This window comes from Panthera onca, chromosome C2, assembly GCF_046562875.1.
Source record: "Panthera onca isolate mPanOnc1 chromosome C2, mPanOnc1 haplotype 2, whole genome shotgun sequence".
In the NCBI taxonomy this organism is placed as follows: domain Eukaryota; kingdom Metazoa; phylum Chordata; class Mammalia; order Carnivora; family Felidae; genus Panthera; species Panthera onca.
The window spans coordinates 86,614,072-86,635,004 of record NC_138347.1 but is presented as its reverse complement, the minus strand read 5'-3'; the positions used below and the strand labels follow the sequence as shown (position 1 = coordinate 86,635,004).

The following is a 20,933-nucleotide window of genomic DNA, read 5'->3' as shown; positions in this document are numbered from 1 at the left end:
CTTCTTGTGGTCTAGTGTTAACGTTTTTCACATTTTTGAGCTTTCTGTTGGTGATGTTGCTGTTGAAAATGACCCCCAAACATAGTGCTGAAGTGCTATCTAGAGTTTCTAAGTGCAAAAGGCTATGCTGGTGCTTTACAAAGAAAATACATGTATTAGATTAGCTTCCTTCAGGACTGAGTTATAGTTCTGTTGGCCAAGAGTCAAACATTAATAAATCTAAAAAGTGGTACTTCTAGGGAAAAAATAGGTTATTTGCTTATTTGTACATGAAGACACTCTGGAAGTGCTAAAGTAACATCTATAGTGTGCAATGAAGTTATGGAAAATATGTAAAGTGAACAAATTTGTGGATTCATCAGATTAAAACCAATTAAAAAAGCATAGTAGAGAGCACCATTGTAAGACTGAAAATCAAAGAAATTTATGGTCATGTTACCTAGGGTCAAGAAAATGTCAAACCCTTCTTAGCTAGTTCTGGCTGCTTGCATATTTCGAAAGGCAATAAAGAGTAAAAAATGTTAAACTTCCAGGAAAGCAGGTTCTGCAGATCAGAAAGCTGCAGAAGAACTTTTTAAAATACCTGCTAGGTGTTATACAAAAACAGAGTTATGTGGAAGAGCAGGCTGTCAATGCCTATGAGACTGACTCGTTTTACAAGGACGTTGGCAAATGAACCTATATGAAGCAAATGGTGTTTCAGCTGACAAAAATGCTGTGACCAAAGGCTTGCAGAAACTTAACCCTGTATTTATCATAGGCGCAATAGTTCAGTATTCACTAATTCAGTGTTTGTGGCAACTTTATAGAAACATCACTACTATATGTAAACAGATTAGACTGTAGTGGGGTCAATGCAGGAGAAATGTTTTCCATTTAAATGGAGAATTGCTGAAATGGTAAATGTTTGAGGATCAACAGAAACAGTAAAGCTGCTGAGTGCAATCTGTCTTTCTGGAACAAGAGCATTCCATCAACTCTGATACACACACACACATACATACCCACACACACATATACATACACACACATATATATAATATATACACAAATATGTATCATATATATATGTAGGCTGACGAGGTAGAACAGATATATATTCATATACATACATCTATATCAGCCTAAAACCCCATATGCAACCAATGAGTCAACAAAGAAGTCAAAATGAAATTAAAAAAAAAATACCTTGAGACAGATGAAAATGAAAACACAACAGTTCAAAATCTTTGGAATGCAGCAAAAACAACTTTAAGAGGGAAATTTATCTCAGTTCAGGCCTACCTCAAGAAACAAGACAAATCTCAAATAATCTAACCTTACACATGACAGACCTAGAAAAGAACAGCAAACAAAACCTGAAGTTAGAAGGAAGAAAATAATAAAGATCAGAACATAAACAAATGAAACAGAGATTAAAAAACAATAGGGGATATCAATTAAATCAAGACTGGTTCTTTGAAAAGATAAACAAATTGATAAATCTTCAGCCAGGCTCATCAAGGAAAAAAGTTTTAAATAAATAAGTCATAGGGATGAAAAAAGTATAGCATAGAGAGTATAGTCAGTATTTTAATAACTTTGTATGGTAACAGATAGTAACACCACTTATCATGTTAAGCATTTTGTAATGTATTTAATTGTCAATTCACTATGTTGTTTACTTAAAACTAATATAATATTGTATGCCAACTATACCCGAAATTTTTTAAAAATTAAAAAAAATAGTAATGTTTGCAGATAAATCTCTAGGTGTTGGTACAAGTTTTTTTTTACTAACTGTTGACTTTTTTCTTCTTAGTGCAGGCGCTGTTATTTTCCTTACTAAATCAACATTTCTTTTCTCTCTTAGAATAGTGCTATTTATAAGGTTGGTTTTATACTAGGCTCTATTTTGGTAAGTATATAATGACACAATGCAATATTGTGTTTTCAGACTTCTTTTTCTTAAACAGGCTTTAGAAGTCTTGCATAAATACTGGCATTAAAATTATTCAAGCAGTTTTGGGGCGCTTGCGTGGCTCAGTCGGTTGGGTGTCCAACTTCAGCTCAGGTCATGATCTCATGGCCCGTGTGTTTGAGCCCTGAGTTGGGCTCTGTGCTGACAGCTCAGAGCCTGGAGCCTGTTTCAGATTCTGTGTCTCCCTCTCTCTCTGCCTCTCCCCCACTCATGCTCTGTCTCTGTCTCTCTCAAAAATAAATAAACATTAAAAAAAAATTTAAAAAGAAAAAAAATTATTCAAGCAGTTTGATTTTTAAAGTAACTAAATGTTAAAAGAAATGGAATGTTTGTCAGTCCCAGGTATAGTACATAGATTCTTGGACAATTTGTTGATGTCAAAATTTGTGCATCTTACTCAGTTGTCTCTGTCCCATTATGCTTTTAAAGATTACATTATGTTATGGTGTATTCAATCCCCTGGAGCAAGAAATACGATGGCTTCCTATAGGTGAAAATTCTTATTTTTACATTCAAAGTTATCATTTCTGCCTCCTATCCTTGACTTTTCCTATTTTCAATTAGAGATGTGGTGTTAAGAAATGAAACATAATTTTAGGCCTGTATATAAAGTAGAATATGGATGCAAATAGAGTTTGTTGAAACATCACTGTAAATTGAGTACTGACACTTGATAGAATTTTACTACTTTCACATTGATATGAATGGCCATAATAATGGCTTATCTTCAAAATGTAACAGGGTATTTCTCAGAAGAAAAAAAAGGAGAAAAAGTAATCATTCTTTTCGGGACATGTAGACAATTCTGGTACCATAATGAATGGAAGGAGACAAATAATTGGAACTGTATTATATGACATATAATGAGACAGGAAAAATGGATTAAACAATCTCAAAAAATACAGAGCCAGTCTCACATAACCTCTTTACTTTCCAGAGTTTCACATTGCTATACTGTTTGGTAAGTGCTTAGCAAAGGAGAGGTAAGCAGGAGTAAAACTGTTCTGTGTTAATAATATCCTAGAGTTTAGATAACTTAATTTAAAGAAAAAGTCATGATCTTTCTACCCACTTATTTATTCATCAATATCCCTCTCAATGTGATTGAAATTCAAGGTTGAAAGGAGTTATAAAACCAAAAACTTAAAAGACAAAAAAAAAAAAGACCATAATAGCAATGCAGAATTACAATTTATGAATCATTATTCGAGGAAAATTGCATTAAAATTTTTATGTAGTTATCCACATTGCACCCTATAATCAAGTGGATTTGGCCACTATGACATCATTACTTGTTCATTTTCAGCCTGGTTGATCATATCACCAGTAAACATCATGCACAGTGGAAAACTACTTTTAATTATTATAAATCCATAAGTGTTTAAGTTAAAACATATTTATGAATAAAAGTAGTTTAATAAAAAAGAATGTATACAATATATAAGAATATATACAATAAGCAATATGTATCCATTAGTATCCAGATTATATTACAAACATTACATTAACAATTCAAAATTTGAAAATTTCCACAATAATGAGTTTTTTATATTCATCACTAAGAATTTTAACACATAACACTAAATATTTTTTTGATTACAGGGGAAACCTAAATGAAAATTATGAACTATACAGAAAAAACAATTACATCATTATATATTGAAACCTGTGGGATGATGCCAAAGTAATACTCACAGGGCTATCTATAAGCTAAAATATATTTATTATTACACAACTGAAAGTAAATGACATAAACTTTTGATTGACTAAACATGAAGAAAAACAAAATAAACCAAATATTAAACACTGAGATTCACCACCAGATACCCCTTCAAGGAGAGACTTTCTGCTCAGGGACATAAAGGGAGTGTGGTCAGCAGGCAGCCTCCAGCTGCCAACTTCTTTTGGGTCCACTTCAGCTGCAAAGAGCCCTCCTTGTTTGAGGCCACATTTTCCAGAGTGGCCTACACTTGGTAACTGAGGGAGGTGGGATATAAAGACCCATTATCTTTTCCTAGTCATGGAACGAGAAAGTCATAGGAATAAAAGGCACAGTATAGGGAATATAGTCAATGATATTGTAATAGCTGTATGGTGACAGTAGTCACTTGCAGTGAGCAAAGCATAACGTATAAACTTGTTAAATCACTATGTTTTACACCTGAGACTAATGTAACATTGATGTCAGCTATAGTCAAAAATAAATAAGTAAATAAATGAATAAATAAATAAATAAAAGAGGAAACCAAGATTTTCCTAGCTAGAGAAGAACTTATATAACCATAAAATCTCACTCAGAGGATAACCATTATGAGTCATGATGGTCTGAAAAAGCTTAATGGGTGTGTTTGGGTCTCAAAAATAGGCTTTGACTAGATTGAAAAGGACATAAGCATTTCTAAGTATTTGGGGGGAAGAAGTGATCTCAGAGATGATGATCTGTCAGATGAGAGGGTATGAACAAAAAGCTAAAAAAGAAACAAGAGTCTTGGTTGCACATTAACATAAGAAAATAAAAACCATTTGAGGTTTATGAACAGGAAGTGACATGAAGGCAGTAGTTGGCAAGAGTAAGCTGTGGGATCGACTGATACAAGTGGAAACATGAGGCCCAAAGGACAATACAAAGAATTAAGGGATGCAGTAATGAAAGCCTAAACCAAGATGGTGACAATGGGTGTATTTATAAAGAGGTATAAGTGGAAGTCATTTTGACACAAGGTCTGTTGGGCCTTATAATGTAATATGGGAGTAGAGAGAAGATACCAGTGTTAGGAATTGAGGAGGAAATCAAAAAGCTAATATGTGGTTGAGCTACAAGTTCTGCCTCAAACGTTGAACTCAAATTTGTACACGAGAGAAGAAGGTTCAAAAGCTCTAAGTCAGTAAACTAACAACACCACCCAATACCAATCCCTTGAATTGTTGAGAGTAGTAATATCCAACTACTTGATAATAAAATAATAAAAATCTTTGAAAATGGCAGAAACTGGGAGGAAAGGTGGCAATATTTTTACAGACAAATAAAAGAGGATAAATGATAATCTCCAAATAAAGAATGGGCAAATACTTAAAGGAATATGTGCACATTAAAGTTAGACAGCTAGGAATTACATTAAAAAAAGATGCAAGAAGAAGGAATTAGCAGTAATGTGAAAGAAGAGGAGTCAGAGCCATGGGCTCATAAACCGCATGGAGGAACCTAATTGAATTGTCAGGAGAATTTTTCCTGAATTACCTAGATTGAGGTTTCCCACAGAGGCCTGAAACCAGCTACTTTGATCAGGCTTTGGAGAATGGGAATTAAAAGCATTCTGGATACAGAAATTACCATCTCCGTCTTTATGGAGAGAACTGTGGGAGGCAGGACTATAAAAGGAAGTCATTCAGGTAGTCTACCATTTTAAATTTCAGTTGACAGGTAAAAGAAGAAACTAAAGACAATGCTAAGGTTTAAACATAAATGACTAGGAGGATAATGATGTCGTTAACATACATAGCAAACTCCAGAAGGAAGTTTGGTTAGAGAGCAACATGAATTTAAATTTAAACTGAATATAGGGGCACCTGGGTGGCTCAGTCGGTTGAGCATCCGACTTCGGCTCAGGTCATGATCTCGTGCTCCATGAGTTCGAGCCCCGCCACTGGGTTCCATGCTGACAGCTCAGAGCCTGGAGCCTGCCTTGGATTCTGTGTCTCCCTTTCTCTCTGACCCTCCCTCACTCATGCTCTCTCTCTCTCTCTCTCTCTCTCTCTCTCTCTGTCAAAAATAAATAAAGATTAAAAAAAAGTTAATGTAAACTGAATATAAAATGGCAGCAAGACTTCCAAGTGGAAGTTTATTGCAGTCTATTGGAAACCTATATCTGAAGCCTATGGGACAAGCCAGGAGTTCAGGAGTTGAATAGAGTTCTAGAAATCAGTTTTAAAGGGGGACTATTTAAAGTCATGGAATTCTAAGGTGGGGGGATGAGTAAAGCTAGAAGAGGGTGAAGAAAAAAAAAGCCCTTGGGGAAGTTCCACATTAGCAGGAGAAACAGGAAAAAAGAGTCTTACAGGAGACTGACAAAACATTTGAGAGGATTAAGACAATCAGAACAAAGACATCAATAAAGAAGCTTTTAAATATGAGGATATGACCAAAGTATACTGAAAGGTCTAAGAGAGTGAAGGCTGAGGAAAGCTCACCATAGTAGTTTGGATCTAGACAAGGCTATGATGATACAGACTCATATTAACGGGTGGTTTAAACAAAGTAAACATTTATTTCTCTATTATATTAGTAGTCTGGATGAGGGTTATTCTGCTTAATAATTTATAAGGTTGTCAGGAATCCAATCTTTTTATTGTTCCATTATTTCTAGGATGTTGCTCTCTTCTCTATGGTTTCTGATGACTCCTCACAATCTCACATTTTAGGATGTCATATGGAGACAGAGAAGGAAGGAGACTGTGACCCAGAAGTAACACAAATCACTTCCCTTCACATTCTTTTAGCTACAACTTAGTCAAATGGCTGAAATGTAGGCTATAGCTGAGTACAGATGTACAAAACTGAAAATTCTATTTTAAGAGAAGGAGGACAAATATTCATTACCACTGTCAATGAATTTCCCTGAACTTCTGATTTAGATAACCATTTCCTATACTCTCAAAGTACCTTGTCATAGCATTTACCATATTACTGTGAATTGTTTTGTTTAAACATTACCCTTTTGAGACTATTATCACCTTGAGGGCATGGATTATGACTTATTCATCTTCATATTCCTATTTTCAAAGATAATTCCTGATACTAATAAGTGCTAAGTAAAGCAATAATATTTGATGAATGAATGAGACAACCTTACAAGTAGATCCAGGGGCGCCTGGGTGCCTCAGTCAGTTGAGCGTCCAACTTTGGCTCAGGTCATGATCTCACAGTTCATGGGTTCAAGCTCCACACTGGGCTCTGTGTTAACAGTGCAGAGTCTGGAATCCACCTTGAGTTCTGTGTCTCCCTCTCTCTCTCTGTCCTTTCCCCATTCATTCTCTGTCTCTCTCTCTCTCAAAAATAAATAAGCATTAAAAAAAAATTTTTTTAAGTAGATCCATGCCACTATTTTGAATTGTGTTATTTTTCTTACTATTGTTATAAAAACTATTTGTATATTTAGAATGATAGTCATGTATCAGATATATATCTTACAAATATTTTTCCTCAGGCTATAAAATGAGTTTTCACTTTCTTAACTATCTCTTGAAAGGCAATGTTTTAATTTTGATTAAATTTCAATTTATCAATTTAAAAAATAAAAATAAGGAATAAAAGTAGATCCAGTATTGGTACAACTTTTGCAATTTAAGTGATAAAGGTTGAAAAATTGTTTCCTCTAATGAATATAGGAATGTTCTGGCACTTTTTCAGATACCATAAAAAGTGTCTGCTTTGAAAGATCCTTGAAATAATTATTATAATAAGCACTGTGATGCAGAGAAGAAAACACCAAAATGAATTCATCAAAATAAAAAGGAAAGTACAGGTTGCTCAAAACCCATCATGTGGGTATACTCAGTTAAAACCTATGTCTATGACTTGTACTTTTACTTATCCTTTACTAAAAGCTGCCTCTCCTTGTATATTCTGATCCAGGAAATTCCCATAAGACTAAACTTCTCCAGTGCAAACATGGTTTAAGAGTAGTTACTTATTCAGATACAACAGTATTCAGCTCTGTCAGTGAGATTTTTTTTAGTGAATGAAGCACCACAAAATGTATATTTCTGACTAGTTTAAAATACAGGTTTCAACTGGAAGGATCTCGGTGGTAAAATCAGCTTCTACCTATGATCCTAAATTGCCTTGAAATCATGAGGTGCCTCTAAGTGAGTATCTAGCATAGCTAACACTTGTTTTTCAATTATTTCTTTGCCAGTTTGGAAATATATACCCTGAGCTCAAGGACTTTAAAAGCAACTTGGAGACTCAGGAGAGATTGAGGGGCAAAACTGGATTAAAGCCTAAGACCTACAGAAAAAAAGTCTTCTGAAATCAGCTGATGGTATGCTGACAAAGAATAAAAAAACAAAATCTATATATAAAAATAAGCACTAGAAGTATACTTTCCTAATATTGTAAAGATTTTATATCTCCACTCAGCAGCCAAAATCACACTTACTGAGTCAGTCTCATTGAAGTCCCGAATAAACAAAAGTGTTCTAGAAGTTCTGAAAAGCACATTAAGAAATTGAAAGAAAAGTACCAACAGTATAATTAATTGCAGAAAATATGATCACATATCCAGTAATTCCAGAAAATCATCAAAAACCTTAGAATTAATAAGAAAGTTATGAAAAGTGGCTATGAATAAGTCTCTCTATAAATATATTTGTATGTATATACATAAATATATATGATATATACTTATACATATATAATATATATTTATATTATATACAAATATATATGATACATATTATTTTATCAGCAATACTCATTTAAAAATATAATTCTTCACATAATAATAAACACAACAAAATATAAAGGGGCCAATTAATCAAGAAGAAAACATTTATGGGGCACCTGGGTGGCTCAGTCAGTTAAGCGTCTTACTTTGGCTCAGGTCATGATCTTGCAGCTTGTGGCTGACAGCTCAGAGCCTGGAGGCTGCTTTGGATTCTGTGTCTCCCTCTCTCTCTGCCCCTCCCCCACTTTCAATCTGTCTGTCTGTCTGTCTCTCTCTCAAGAATAAATAAAACATTAAAAAAATCTTTTTTTAAAAAAAGAAGAAAACATTTATGCACCCCCCAAAAAATGCATTTAGGAAAATCTAATAGCACTGCAAAGAAAAACAGAAAATTCACAATTATACTAAGAAATTTCAACTTGATAGATAGAAGAAGTGATCAGAACATCAATAATGATGTTTAAGATTTGAATTATGCTACCAATAAACTAGACCTAACATTTATATAGCATACCACTCAATAACAGTAGAATACACATTCTTTTCAAGCATACCTAAACATTTACCAAGATAGACCACATTTGAAGTCATAAAATTAGTCTCAACAAATTTAAAAGGATTCAAGATATACAAAGTTTGTTCTCTGGCCACAATGAAATTAAATTAGAAACCAATAACAGAAACCTCTCTGGAAAACTCTAATATTTAGAAATAAAATACGACATTTCTAAATCACCCATGGACCAAAGAAGTAAGCAAAAAAGAAATTAGAAAATATTTCACACCAGGGGCGCCTGGGTGGCTCAGTCGGTTAAGCGGCCGACTTCAGCTCAGGTCATGATCTCGCGGTCCGTGAGGGCTGTGAGTTCGAGCCCCGCGTCAGGCTCTGTGTTGACAGCTCAGAGCCTGGAGCCTGTTTCAGATTCTGTGTCTCCCTCTCTCTGACCCTCCCCTGTTCATGCTCTGTCTCTGTCTCAAAAATAAATAAATGTTAAAAAAAATTTTTAAAAAAGAAAATATTTCACACTGAATGAAAATTAAAATATACCAAAATTATAGAATACAGCTAAAGGAGTTACTAAAGAAAAAATTTACAGCACTAAACTCTTACATGGGGAAAGAAGAAAAGTCTCAAATTAATGATCTCACCTTTCATATTATGAATCTCATAAAAAAGAGAAAACAAAATGCAAAGGAAGCAGAAAAAGAAATACTAAATATTGGAGGAGAAATCAATGAAAGAAAATCAGAAAGACGATACAAAAATCAATGAAAACAAAAATTGATTCTTTGAGAAGATCAATAAAATGGATAAACCTCTAGTCAGACTGATCAGGAAAGAAAAGTGAGTCAGACTGATCAGGAAAGAAAGTATGGAGACAACTACCTACCAGGAATGAGAAAGCAATTCTACAGACATTAAAAAGGGAAAGGGAAATACTTTGAACAACTTTATTCCAAAAAATTTGACAACTGAGATGGGCAAATTCCTTTAAAGACACCAACTACGAAAGCTCACACAAGAAGAAACAGATAATCTGAATAGCCTAATATCTATTAAATATATTGGATTTGTAGTTAAAATCTTCTCAGAAACTTTCCATGTCTAAAGGACTTCACTATTAACTTCTACCAAATATTTAAAAGAAGAAATAGTATGAATTCTACATAAAGTCTTCCAGAATTTGAAGAGCAGTTAATACTTCCCAACTCATTTTATAGGGCCAGTATTACCCTGATACCACAACCTAAGAATATTGCAAGAAAACAAAACTATGGATCAATTAAATTTTCCCCCAAAATATAGATGCAAACATTCTTTTTTTTAAATGTGTATTTATTTAATTTTGAGAGAGAGAGAGAGAGAGAGCATGACCAGGGAAGGGGCAGAGAGAGAGGGAAACACAGAATCTGAAGCAGGATCCAGGCTCTGAGCTGTCAGCACAGAGCCCGACGTGGGGCTCAAACCCACAAACTGTGAGATCATGACCTGAGCTGAAGTCAGAGGCCTAACCAACTGAGCCACCCAGGCGCCCCAGATGCAAACATTCTTAATAAAACTTTAACAAGCAAACCCAACATATAATATTTACAAAAAGAGAAAATATATCATTTGACAATTTGTATTTGAATGAATAATACAAAGTTAGTTTAACATTCAAAAATCAATGTAATTTACCATATTAACAGACCAAAAAAAGAAAAACAAAATATATGATGATATCAACAGGTGCAGATAAGATGTTGAAAACACTCAGTAAAGTAGAAATAGAAAGGAATTTCCTCAACCTAATGAAGTGCACTTAAAACTGCAGAGAATATCATTCTTAATGGTGAAAGACAAAGTTTTCTGTTTAAGAACAAGAGCAAGACAAAAATGTTTACTCTCACAACTTCCACTGAACATTTTACTGGAGGTTCCAAACAAGTACAAAAGGCATGAAAAATGAATAAAAGACATCTTGATTGAAAATTAAAAAAATCATCTATGTAAACAATTGTATGCAAACTACCAAAACACCTACTGTAACTAATTAACGAGTTTAGCAAAATTCCAGAATACATGATCAATATACAATAATCAGGTATATTTCTTCTAGATACTAGAAATGAAATTAAAAATCAATACCATTTACCATAGCATAAATATATGAATGGTACTTAAGGATGAAGCTGATAGAACATTTGCAAGATGTTTACACTGAAAACCACAAACATTGCTAAGAGAAACTAAAGAAAACCTAAATAAAAGGAGAGATATACTATGGTCTACAATTTAGAAGATGCCTCAAAAGTGATGTCTAATCACTATTTCTATTTTCCCTCTTCCCATTTTCCCTATGTATCTGTTTTTTAAGCTTCTTATTATGAGCGGCACTTGGGTGGCTCAGTCAGCTAAGCAACCAACTCTTGATTTTGGCTCAGGTCATGATCTCACAGTTGTGAGATTGAACCCAGCAACATGTTCCATGTGTGGCACGGTGCCTGCTTAAGATTCTCTCTCTCTCCCTCTGCCCCTCTCCCCTATTTGTGTTCTCTCATTCTCTCTAAATAAACAAACTTATTATGAAAATATTAAACAAATCCAAAATAAAGGAGAATAGTGTAATAAATCCCCATATACTCATCACCCAGTGTCAATAATTATAAACCTAATATAGTTCTAGTTTTCTCAGTGCTACTAACTACTACCCGCCCCCCACAAACACACACAATTCCTGGTATATCACTCCATCTATAAATATCTAAAGATAAGATCTCTTTTTAAAAATATAAACACAACATAATTTTACCTTAAAACAACTGACCATAACTCTCTAATATCACTAAATGGATCATCAGTATTCCAATTTTCCAAATTATCTCATAAATACTTCTTTTACAGTCTATTGTTTGATTAAAATGAAGTCTATGCTTGCATAGAGTGACTTTATAACTTATTGTCCAAACTGGGACATATCTGAGAGAAAAGGAATCATTATTAACAATAAGCAGGATAATCACAGACAAAATGAAATGTTGGTCACCATATTCTTATATCTGTTCTAATCTATGTGATTCCACTTCTTTACTTCTCTCCTTTCCTCCCATACCAATGGCAATGTTTTTTAAAGAAACCAGTCCCTTTGTTCTAAGTTCCTAAGGCCTGCATTTTGCCCATGTTGTTCCTCTCCTGTATGCATTTTCTAAAACCTAGTAGGTACAGAAGCTAGATCGAAGTCTGATTTTTTTTGACAAAAATACTTCATAGAAGATGTTCCTTTCTCTCTTAAACCCACACAAATCTTTTCTCTCCATCCTCAAAGAAAACTTCTGCTGCCCAGATTTCTTTAATTCCTTAACTCTATTGCTAAACCCAGTCCTCATCTTATTCAGTCTATCAATTGATGACTTGCTCCTTGTTGATGCCTTTTTATTCCTTGGTTTTGTTTTGTTTTTATTATTATTTTTTTATTTAATCCAAATTAGTTAATGTATAGTGTAATAACGATTTTAGGAGTATAATTTAGTGATCCATCACTTACATACAACAGCCAGTGCTCATCCCAAGTGCCCTCCTTAATGCCTATCACCCATTTAGCGCATCCCCCGCCACCCAATATCCTCCAGTAACCCTCAGTTTGTTCTCTGTATTTAAGAGTCTTTTATGGTTTGCCTCTCTCTCTGTTTTTATATTTTTGTGCCCCTCTCCCTAAGTTCATCTGTTTTGTTTCTTAAATTCCACATACGAATGAAATCATATATTTGTCTTTCTCTGAGTTATTTCACTTAGCATAACACACTCTAATTTCATCCACATTGTTGCAAATGGCAAGATTTCATTCTTGTTGATCACTAATATTCCACTGTGTAAGTGTATATGTATATATATATATATATATATATATATATATATACACACACACACACATTTTATTTTATTTATTTACCCATTCATCAGTTATCCCTTGGTTTTTAAAGCTCTATGTCTTTTCTTTTGTACTCTAGCTTCACTGATCCCTTCTTCTTAGTCTCTTTTTATGAGTTCTCCTTTTCTCTCCAGCCTCTTAATGTTGGAATACATCCAAGCCTCCTTTGATGATTTCATCCAGACTCTGGGCTTCAACAGCCATCTATATACTGACAACATCCAGTTCGGTGTTCTCCTAGAACGTCAGACTTGTGTATCCCACTGCTATTCAACATCCACTCTAATATTTAATAAATATATTAAAGTTTTCATGACCAAGACTAAAACTCCTGATCTTCTCATTAAAATCTATCCCTCCTCAATTTTTTCCATCTCTTTTAATGCCAACCCCATTTTTTCCAGTTGCTCAGTCCTAAAAACTTGCAGTCATTCCTAAAACATCTTTCTCATATCCCACACCAAATTCATCAAGAAATCTTGTTGGATATATCTGCAAAATATATCCAAGATCTAACCAATTTGTACCACCTCTCCCCTTACCATCCTGGTCTAAATATCCATCATCTCTCACCTAGATTACTGCAATAGCCTCCTAATTGGTCTCTGCATTATACTCTTAACTTTAATATTTATTAAACAGCAGCCAAAGTGATCCTTTTAAAATGTAAGTTATATTATATTTCACTCCTTTACTCAAAGCTATCCAAGGACTCCTCTTTTCAAGGAGAGTAAAAGTCGAAGTTCTTACAGTGCCCTTGTAGGACACTCTCATGTAGCTCTACGGTCTCTGTCGTGTTAACTCTGATCTCTTCCCACACTCCTCCTCACATACTCACTCTGTTATAGCCATACAGGTTCTCTTGCTGTCTCTCAAACACACAAGATACTGTCTCATTTGAAAGACATTTACTCTAGCTGTTCTTTGGCCTAGAACATTCTTCTCCTTGATGTCCACTTGGTTAACTCTCTCATGAAAAGATCATCTTCTTAATGAGACCTATTCTGACCTCCTTCTATATATTGTAATCTGTACTATCACTTTCCAGCACTCCCTAACTCCTTTAAGTTGCTTTACTTTTAGTTTTTCCACAGCACGTACATCAACTAGCTTATTATATTTTTCATTTATTTATTGTGTTTCTTGTTTTTTTGTGTGTATCTTCTCCTACTAGAACAAAGTCAGAAAACTTTGCTTGTTCCCTGATGACCCCCAAGAGCCTTGAAGAGCTCCATCTATGATAATCCCTCCATGTATTCAATTAAATGTTTGTTGAGTTAATGTTGAATGAATGAAAGATTACTCTTACTACTGTGTGAATACTGAACTTTGGTGGGGCAAGTATTAGGAGGTTACTGCAATGGTCCAGATGAGAGACACGAGTAGTCTGCTCCAGGGTGATGGTAATGGTGAGAGAGAGAAGTGACACAGCCAAAATGTAGTTGAGATATTTATAATGATAAATCTATCATTATAGATGAGGGGTGGGAAGTGGGGGAAGGGAAAAAAATCAAGAATAATCCTTACATTTCCTGGATGAGGACCTGGGTGGCTAATTATATTATGGAATGATTAAGAGGACAAGAAAACAAAATAGGGGATGGATCAGGAGTCCATATTGAATGGCAAGTTTTAGATGAACCATCTAACAGGTAATTTCAAGCAAGTGATTAGAAAAAAGAGTGAAAATTAAAGTTCTCACCTATGCTTAGAAATTTTGGAATTATCAATATAAGAACAGAATTAAAATCTACAGGAATGGGCAGATGAGAGAGTAGATACGTTTTAATCATCTCTTGAAGAGGATCTTACTTTGGTCCTTGGATGAGAGTAAATGATACTAAGAAGAAGTAGTGAGGTGGGAGAAAAGCAGAAGGAAATAGCATGGTAAGAGCCAAGAGACAAAAATATTTCAAGAAGCTGTCAAGTGTTCATGCCTTTGGAAACACATACATCATTTGTGGCACCACTGGTGGATGTAGTCTCAGTGAAATGGTGAGGGTAGAAGTCAAATTATGTTCCAATACACCACTATGCTTCCTTGTAATTTCATTACAGCAGGAAGTAAAATTCCTATAATCTTTCAGTCTAATCAGGTCAACACAATTATACACTTAACCACCCAAGGGTAACAAAAGGTAAGAAGTAGTAGACAAGTAGTGTAGATATGAAATTGTGTTTTGAATGCACAGAGCTGGCTGGGTATATTGAACTGGTAGTAACACCAAGCAGTACCACTGATGATCACAGAATCTAAGGAATGGAAATAATAGTGAAGTAACATCCCAGAGGGAGAAAATGTATGGCATGCAAATCTATTGTAATCAATCACAGCACTTACTTGTTCCTCGTGAGCTGGGACAGTGTCAGAGGCCCACTGGACTCCAGGCAGGCTTTACCAGTTGATCACAGTTGGCAGGGGAATTAAACCAATTTGCCACCCTTATCCTAACTCCCATCCAGGTCCCATCACCTTGACTAATCCCATTTACTTCACCTCTACAAGATCACAAGCAGTTGGGGTACCTAGGTGGCTGTCGGTTAAGCGTCCGATTTCGGCTCAGGTCATGATCTCATGTTTCATGGGTTTGAACCCTGTGTCAGGCTGTGTTGACAGCTCAGAGCCTGGAGCCTACTTTGAATTCTGTATCTTCCTTTCTCTCCCTCTACCCCTCCCCTACTCATGCTATCTCTCTGTTTCTCAAAAATAAATAAATGTTAAAAAAAAAAAAAAAAAAAAAAAGATCACAAGTAGTCATTGAGCTTCTGCTTCAATAGGGATAGGAAAATTATTTTTTTGAGGCTGAGCCAAAAGTTGCTCCCACTATCCTCCACTCCTTAGGAGTTACTAGGACTCCAAGAGCCACCATAATCTTTTTTGAATTCAAATATCAACCTTTCAGGGTTTTTAAGACAACTGTTACATTTCCCTAGAATTTTCTCATCTCCCAAGGAAGTAGCTTAAGCATCTTTATCAAAGGAGCTAATGTTACATAGTTTCTAGTCTCATACCACCTTCCTCACTTTGCCAGAACTCCCACCTGCCTGAAAAACATACACACCTCCACTATCATGCTTTACATGCTCAGACTGAACTAGAAAACTGAAATACTGACCATAAACAACAGAGAAAAGCATCTATATCTAACTTACGTGTAGTCCCAGCTACCAGATGCTAAAAGTTTTCCCCCAAGGACAGCAGGGGGAGTAAGAACAAGTCTAAAGGGCTCCATGGGGATAAAGGGAGATGATGCAAAGCAGGAATATGTTCCAGCTGTTGGAACTTCAGCAGTCTAACTACTGAGTGGAACAGATGATACATTCCAAGACGTTTTTCCCTTGGGCCATGTGAATTTTAGGGTTGAAGAATATAGCAGGATAAAAATAGGTTCTGAATAAAATTACAGCATATTGAAGATGAATAAATTTGGTTCTAATAGCCTAATAGAATAGGCTGCATTATCTTTTAGCCAGTTTTTACATAAAGGAAATGCTATTCTCAACTTCTCTCAAGCATTTCAAAGGAAAAACTTTTACTTGAATTTTTAAGCTTCATATGAGTTAGTTTATTAGAGCAACATGGAGAATTAATCAAAACAAAAGCCTTATATTTTACTTCCAAATAGATTTTAAACACCTTAAGGGCAAGGACCTTTTTCTTTTTTCTTGTATTTCATCCAGTGATTAGAATATGAAGGATACTCAAGTTATGTGCTTATTAAAGTAAGAATAATGAATAAGTGAAAACACTTTATAAGCATGTGAATGTCTTAAACTTTTGGTTATTTCTTCATTGTCTTTATTACTGGATATGCAGAAATAATCAAAAATTTCAAACTGTCCTTTGAAATTTGATCTATCTCTCTTGTGTATCCCACTGATAACCACAAGCAGCTTAAACAAATCATACTGAAAAGCATTGAGGCCTTCCATTTACACAAGACAAGAAGAATTCATCTTCTCTTCTCTGTCCTTGGCTCTCCTGTCATTGCTTATAACTTTTTATGATCATCAGCAGTTTCTCTTAAATAGTGTTCTCTTACTCAGAAACTCCAACTACAACCATCTCTTTACAGGACATCATGAATGTTTTAGTTTGGGTTGAGAGTCTCCCAGCCTTGCTTTTTTCCTTTTTTTTCATTCAGTACTTGACCCCATTGTTTCAGTTTCTAGTAAGTCTTGTCACTTCCACTAATAAGAAAGAATGGAGTCTCACTGCCTTAGATCCCATATCTCATGAGGAATAGATCTGTTGGCTATACATAAACTTTTAAATTCATGAGACTTCTTGAATAAGAAGTTGTCAAAATAACATTGGCAGTGGTTGAGTAATTTGAAAAACTAAATTAAGATACTTCCCAAGGGTGAGTTTAGAGAATCCTGGCTTAATATTTCTGAGATAAACACTTATCAAAATGAAAAATTCTTAGGATAAAGCCATTTTCAAACTATGGACAAGAAACTCAAGGATGATTTGTTATAGTCTTAAGGGCACAGGGATATAGAGCAAAGGATGCTATTACTTTTTGAGTAAATAAAATTTAAACTTTACTTACATGAATTGCTACATCCCCCTAACCTTTAGCCAGAAGATTCTCCTTGTAAAAGCATCTGTGTTATTATGTTCTTTCATGCTGCAAAGACAGAAATACTTTTTAAGCTGGATATCACTTCAATCTTATGTCACTCATTCCAGTTTTACTAGTATTTTTTCATGATAATCCTCATAATGCCAAACTATGTCTCAAACTATGCCAAACGTATATATGTGGTTAAGTATGTACATATGCACATATCCATTTGGATGCACCCTTGTTAAGATAAGAGCTTATTTCCTTGATTCTTTATTAACCAAAGAGGTTCATACTTTTTCCTTAAAAGTAAGCCAAAGAGAATCGTAACATTTTAATGCTGCAAAATTCCCCAGAGATCATATGGTTCAAAATTTTCATTTTACAGATGAAGTAACTGAGGCCCAGAGTTTAAATGTCTAGGCAACTATTACAGGGTACAATTTAAATAAATGAGCTCAAAACAGCTCATTTATTGGCCTGAAATGACCCTAGTCCTCTCCTACCTGGTCTTAAATTCCTATTACCTTCACAATGCCTTGCACTTAAAGTATTTATATCAATTAATCAATTGGGATTAGGTAAATGGAATCATTGTTCTTTTATGAACACTGTTAAAACTGGGGCTGAAATCAAGAAAAATGATAAACTAAGCACAATGTGTTTTTGATATCCCTCTTGGCCTCCTTTTCCCCCTCTTGCTTTTTTCGTTTACATCCTCAGAGGACTCTTCTGAAGTAGCGCCACTTCTACTGGGGTTTTAAATTCCCAGCAGTGACCCAGATCTTTCTTTTTTTTTTTTTAAATTTTATTTTTTATTTTTTAAAATTTACATCCAAATTAGTTAGCATACAGTGCAACAATGATTTCAGGAGTAGATTCCTTAGTGCCCCTTACCCATTTAGCCCATCCCCCCTCCCACAACCCCCCCAGTAACCCTCAGTTTGTTCTCCATATTTATGAGTCTCTTCTGTTTTGTCCCCCTCCCTGTTTTTATATTATTGTTTCCCTTCCCTTATGTTCATCTGTTTTGTCTCTTGAAGTCCTCATATGAGTGAAGTCATATGATTTTTGTCTTTCACTGACTGACTAATTTCACTTAGCGTAATACCCTCCAGTTCCATCCACATAGTTACAAGTGGCAAGATTTCATTCTTTTTGATTGCTGAGTAATACTCCATTGTATATATATACCACATCTTCTTTATCCATTCATCCATCGAGGGACATTTGGGCTCTTTCCATACTTCGGCTATTGTTGATAGTCCTGCTATAAACATGGGGGTGCATGTGTCCCTTTGAAACAGCACACCTGTATCCTGTGGATAAATGCCTAGTAGTGCAATTGCTGGGTGGTAGGGTAGTTCTATTTTTGGTTTTTTGAGGAACCCAGATCTTTCTATATTACCTCACTGACTAGCCAAACTTACTTGAGATGATTCTATTAATCTATGTAACAAGGCCCTGCTACGGTAGACTATAATCTAGAGGCCACTACTATTTTCCCAATCCTTCAAACAACTTAAATAATCTATAACTCACTAGCATTTCAAATATTGAATCATGATATAAGGCTCCCCATATCTCATAGTTTTAAATATTGACCTCTAATGAAGTAAATCTAGAAGAGCAATGAGTCATAGGTGGGTATGCCACTCCACAAACTCAACCCCTCAACAGTGTACCATTATAATTCTTCTAGTTATTACCTTTGTTTCACAACTGCCCCTATAGGTCTCCCACTAGAGACATTCTCGACATTCTCCTGTGTCAATTGCAAGGATTCAAGTAAAGAGCATTTTATTTCTCCAACCGAAAAAAAGCTTATGAAATTTATATCTGGCTAATCTAATGGTCTCTATTTTAGAGTACCAATGTGTCAATTCACTTTTTCTAGTATTATGTTTGGTTTGGTTTGGTTTGGTTTTTTAAGATCAATTGAAGTTTCCTATCTTAACAATGTAGTTAATTATGCTCACCTAGTAACATCGATAAGAACAATGGAATATTTACTGAATACTTCCTATGTGTTGGTTAGTTAGACATATTACAAGCTTTGTCTCATATAATCATTTCAACACATTGACCTATATGCTATTAACAACTCTTGTTTTGTTTATGTGTTAACTGTTATGTGTGTAATCTTGGGAAAATTACTTGACCTTTCTAGATTTCTCTAAAATGGGAATAATACTAATCTCATTGAGGATTCAGTAAAATAATCCATAATTCACATAAGATGTTTGTGCCTGACCTATAGTAAGTGCTCCATAAATGTTAGCATTCACTGAGTAACTTGCCTCAGATCATATAGCTAATAAGTGGTAAAGCCAGGGATCAAAGCCAGACAGTCAGCCTCGAGAGATACACTCAACTGGCACCAAAATGGTATGCATAAAGCCCTTATAAATTAGTGATTATTATCAAATTTGAGAGGCCTAGATTGTGAAGCATGAAAACAGATATCTCCTTAGAGTATGCTTTCCCAAATGAACCTTAAGTTTGATTCCTGAAATTTTTAGTTTTAGGTTTTACTATCTCCTTCAACAAATTTAAAATTCTGAAGCAGCAGTCTTATATTTATTTAACATTCATTATAAATGCTAACACATAAATGTTATCAATGAAAAACTTAAGTCCAAGACAATATTAACAAAGGTATAAAGATTTGTAGCAAGGAAACCCACCTTTTGTTTCAACAGAGTTTCAAAAGTTTTAGTAAGGAGACTAAGTATTATGCAGGAAATACTGAGACAATCTCTGATTGGCAAGTGTTCCATAAAGGTGGGGATTCTGGAAGTAGAAGAAGACTTTCCAATTGGTCTTCAGATAAACTGACAGTCTTTGGCTGACTATAAAAAGGCTAGCAGAAGTTTAGAGACATTTCAAAAAGAGGAAGGGAAAATCCTCTGCTTCTCTTTGGGGCAATTCCTGGAACAAGTGGGGTTGATGGTGGCTGTTATGGCAAATCATTTCTCAGTATTCCTAAGTGATGTTCATCAGAAAACCCTGTGAGGAAGGCGGGCCATACATTCTTATTCTTCCATTGCCAGTGAAGAAATAGTAGCTTATGAATTAAGGCTTCCCAAGGCCACACAGCTATTAAAGTGACGAACCTAGACTAGAATCTAAATTTTCTCCTCCCCTTTTCATTGTTCTTTCCACCATGTCATGTTGATTCCATACCTCTTTTGTTTTGATTGGAACTAGGAATCCTTTATTTAATGTCTATTCAAAATATATTTTTACCACATTCTAGAGAAATAATTTGGAAATCATTTTATTCCCACTGGACATTAGAAAGAATTTTACTTTCTGAAGATGAAAGCTGTATGTAGTGTTATTTAAAAGTTTCTCCTGTTGATCTCTAGAAGAAAAATTTGCTAATCTGATCTTTTGCCTCCCTTAAATATCTCTTAAAAATTATGTAAAAACTGTGCAAGCACTATCCATTTTGCACATAAATGTATTTTATGCATAAGACGTATTTTTCTTATTTTAGCCTAAGACTTATTCTGTACTTCTTATTTCTTCTTTGACAGTTAAA

At 34.8% G+C, this 20,933-nt stretch overlaps 1 long non-coding RNA gene across 1 annotated transcript in view; it reads right to left on the bottom strand.

The window, feature by feature from the left end:
• LOC132683414 (uncharacterized) overlaps positions 1–20,933 on the bottom strand; it is a 236,872-nt gene that overhangs the window by 85,300 nt on the left and 130,639 nt on the right. Inside the window, exon 3 of the long non-coding RNA XR_009612215.2 lies at positions 17,372–17,449. This is a non-coding gene — a long non-coding RNA (uncharacterized LOC132683414). The remainder of the gene's footprint in view (positions 1–17,371; positions 17,450–20,933) is intronic.